Genomic DNA, 4,678 nt, shown 5'->3' on the forward strand with positions numbered 1-4,678 from the left:
GGATTGGTACATTGTATTTCAATTAATGCACTTTAATTTTGCCATTTCCATTTCTCTTCTTCTTCTTTTTTTTTTTTTTTATCAATGAGTTGAAGGTTGATAAGTTAGCATTGATTAGGGAGACTTAACCTTCCTTGATTCAAATCTAATTCATCTTGACCAATTGATCAAGTGAATGGCTTTGCATTAAGGATAGGTTGTTTTCTAAATCATGCAAAAGGCTTAAATCAATACAAGATCAATTCACGTTTTCTTTTTGGCATGACAAGTTGTTGGAACTTGGTTCACTAATCAAGACTTCTAACTTGTGTTGTTGCCTACATTATTATTGACCGGCCTCAGATAGCTGTGACTTCTACATAAGTCCAATTACGATTGCTTAACATATCGCTAAATTTGCCTTATGGCACACTAACTACTAACACTAACTATTGACAATTAACATTTACTTTATGAAATTTACTTTAATGCAATTTACTATTCTTGCATATATTATTCATTTGCTTTTCTCTTTGCTCATTTGAGCAGATGTTTATGTTAATGCCATTTGCCTTTTGCTCACTTGAGCATATAATTGTGTATATATTATTATTGTGCTTGTGTTTTGTTTGATTGTTGTGAACCAAATGCAAAGAATTGGATTTAGTTTCTAGGACTTTCCTTATGCAAAATTGGAGCAAAAGGATCTTAATTTTGAAGATGGATTAGAAGAACCAAATCTCTAAACTTACTCTTGTCCATTCTTGTTTTACTTCATGGAACTTTTGATGTGTGTGCTTTTGTGCTAGGAGTTTCCATTTGAGCTTAATTGGAGGACCATTGCCATGTTCATCTAAGTGGAAGAAACAAGATACATTGAGGATCTCTTGTGAGACTTGTTTGATTGCTTATAATTTGTGGTTGCTTATTCCAAAGGATGGGAGCTACTTGGATCATCAATATGATCTCAAGAAAGGAACTTCATTGTAGTTTTGATTCCTTTATCCCTTCTCTTTTTGCTTTTGCTTAGGATTTAGCCATTCTTCTTCTTCTCTCCATTCTAACCCAAGTCAAAACTTTTGTGCAAACATTTAACATTTGTTTTCAACATTAAAAACGTAAGCCTTATGGTTTTGATTTTCAAACTTTCTTTTCTTAATACTTATTTTGAATTGAACCTTTTAAGTTATCTTTGACCATTTTGTATATACTTCTAATTGGTAAATATAACCCATTCAAATGTGCTTCTTATAGTTCCAATGGCCACTTAATCAATTTTTTTCATAACCTTTGGCTATTAGGTTTGAGTTATCCTTGAGGTAGATGTAATGCTCACCTATATACTTAGTGATGGACAATGAGCCTTCCATGCTTATTATAGGGTTAACCCCTCACTAGCATGTTGAAGCTATCCTTACATGGTGGATTTGTGGTTTGGTTGAGTTTTCTCCCTTTGATAACAAAAGACCTTAAGGCTTTTGGACCAATCAATTCACCAACTCATTTTGAGATTTTTACCCCGAACTACGACGTTTTGATCCTAATCTTTTTTTAAAGATGGTACGTAGGCAATGGGTTCATCCATTCAAACACAAAATGTAAATAAACTTGTATATTCTCTTCTCATCTCTTCAGTCATGTTTGCACAAACAAATTTTTCACAAGACAACAACCTTCACAAGTATGAAAAGGGCTCCCTAGGAGTACCTAGGATGTTTTGGGTGCATAACACCTTCCCATTGCATAACCAACCCCCTTACCCAGATCTCTGTTTCTTTTACTAGTTTTTGTTAAAACTTTTAGGTTTTTGTTCGCTTTCTAACCATTCCTTTGGATAAATAGAAGTGCGGTGGCGACTCGACTTGTATGGCTTACCTTGGATTTAGTCAATATCTCTAATGGTAACGAATACCCCGCTACAGAAAAATGGCGACTCTGATGGGGAAACCTTTTTTTTTTGCCTAGTGGGTTTTGCCAACTTTTCATGCTTGTTGTATTGTATTGTTTGGTGACATATTTTTGTGCAATTTGGGATTACTGTATTGTATGTAATGATTGAATTGCTTGAATATTAATTCTTTGTGTGCTTGGTGATCTTTGTGAGATGATTTCTATACCCGAACTCGAGTGCACCTAGGATAGGAGAATGGCATAGTCTTGTTGACTTGTGTGGAGTTATTCCTTAGCAAGTTGACTTGCAAGTCCATTCACTTGGTGGAGGTCATGTTGGGATCAATAATGTCACACAAGTAAGTTGTGGTTAGACATTACTCTTTCCAATATAGACCTTAGAAGCCAAGGACCTTAGTTTACCAAGCCCATCTTGGCCTATTCTTAGGATGTAGTGCGAAAGTCGTTCAAGTGTAAGATTTGATACGGTTGTTACGCGATACTACACTCATAAGAGTCTCTCTTGAGAATATTTTTTGAATACGAGTAGTCGTTTATCCGATAATATCCGAAAGATGGGATGATGACCATGGGAACCTCTTGTAGAACATGATTGTCAGGTTTAACCATAGTACACTCCCTTTGGGTGGTTCTTAACCAAGACTCCATGCTCGTGACTCGCAACAAACCCTTGATTCATGGTTGATCCGTTCTTGTGTATCCTTAATATCAATGGAACTTGGGTGTTGATAAGGTGTAAACCATAATCCACCAAAATGGATGATTGATATTAAGGATGATATGATCCATCCCATGACCTTTGTTTGGTGTGCTTTGCTTGATCCTTGAGTGTGATTGTTGCATTCATGCACTTATTTGCATCCATATCATCAATAATGAAGAAAATTTTCAAGGAACTTAAGGGGTTTATTTGCAAAATTTTCAGACATGGAAAGACAAAGAAGGAATACAAAGAAGTACAGCTTTAGGCAACCAAATCTGAAAGAGTTACGGAATCTGACATCCTATGTACTAGATCCCTTGGGTTTCAAAACTCTTTTTGGGAAGCTTCTTCCTCTTCTGACTACTCAGGTGGATGAAGGGTTGATGAGTGTGTTGGTGCAGTTTTATGACCCTTTGTACCGTTGCTTCACGTTTCTGGACTTTCAGCTTTTGCCTACCCTTGTGGAGTATGGTTACCTTGTGGGTATACTTATCCTGGATCTGTTGTCGTTCAGTGGCTTGGAGAGTATTCCTACTTCTCAAGATATAGCTGACATGTTGCACATAGATGAATCACTGGTTGGTGCTCATATGAATACCAAAGGTGGAATTCAAGGTCTCCCTTCTGAGTTCCTCATTGCTCAAGCTACTGTTTATGGGAAGGCCATGAGTGAGGACGCCTTTGAGGCCATATTTGTACTTCTTATCTATGGGTTAGTGTTGTTCCCCAACATCGACAAGTTTGTGGATGTGAACGTTATTAGAATCTTTTCTACTCTTAATCCCGTTCAACCTCTGTTGGGTGATGCTTATTTCTCTTTGCATATGAGGAATGCAAAGGGTGGTGGCGCCATTGTGTCCTGTTTGCCTCTGTTGTATAAGTGGTTTATTTCTTACTTACCTCAGACGGTCGCTTTCAGGAAAATAAGGGATGTCTACGGTGGTCCACGATTCTCTTGTCTCTCACTAATGATGATATCTCTTGGTATAACCGTGTGTATGATGGTGTACAGATTATCGAGTCTTGTGGTGAATTCTCCAATGTACCTCTTCTTGGTACATGTGGTGGGATCAACTACAACCCTGTTTTAGCACGTCGTCAGCTTGGGTTCCCCCTAAAGGATAAACCTAATAACATTCTGTTAGAGGGCGTGTTCTTCCAGGAGGGTAAAGATCCCCAAGGCTTGAAAGCTAGGATGGTCCGCGCTTGGCGCAAGGTTCATAAGAAAGGAAGGAAAGAGTTGGGTCCTAAGAATTGCATAGCTTTGGAGCCTTACACTGCTTGGGTAAGGAAGAGAGCATCTGAGTATCTCATGCCTTACGAGTATCCGACACCTACACCTACGATTTTGGCTGGGCCTTCAACCCTCCCTAATCAAGGAGTAGAGGAGTTGAGAGACGAAGACCTATCACGTACCTGGATCCGTGAACGTGAAGAGTTGCTTCAGCAGATTAAGGAGAAGGACGCTTTGATAGAGTTCCTTGAGCATCAGGTTATTGATGATCCTAATGATGCATGAACTTCTCTACTTCCTCAGTCTTCCCGGTTTTGGAAGAGGAAGTACGATCGACTCGCCAAAGAGAAGGCGGATATGGAGGCAGTTTATGAGGAGGAAGTAAAGAGGATTCGTGCATCTTATCTTCCTGTGTCCCGAGCATTAGATGATTATTTCTAGGGATCCATAGGATGATTATTTTCCTTTCCTCTTGTACATGATTAACAATGTTGTACTTCTTTTCCCTGATATTATTTTATGAGATATTTCTATATGCGATAAATGTTAAATGATTCAAAATTTGCAATTAAAACCCTAGAGTTCCTTTGAAATATAGAAACAAATCATGTGCACAAGCATTGCATGCATCATGTGCATAAGCAGGTTTTGTTTCCGGCCTCTTGTCCTGTGGTCTAATTATGTGCTCTTCATTTATTTTGAAGACAAGCTGACTCACCGGTACTACACTAGAGCCAACACTTCAAGACTGATGGATCAACTAGAGCAAGAGAACTGTGAACTCATCGAGGAAGTAGCCAGACTGAGCGCTTTGATGGAATCATTCTTGGCTGCCCAGAGCCAGTCTTCTC

The sequence above is a fragment of the Lathyrus oleraceus genome, chromosome 5, assembly GCF_024323335.1.
Source record: "Lathyrus oleraceus cultivar Zhongwan6 chromosome 5, CAAS_Psat_ZW6_1.0, whole genome shotgun sequence".
Classification (NCBI taxonomy): Eukaryota; Viridiplantae; Streptophyta; class Magnoliopsida; order Fabales; family Fabaceae; genus Lathyrus; species Lathyrus oleraceus.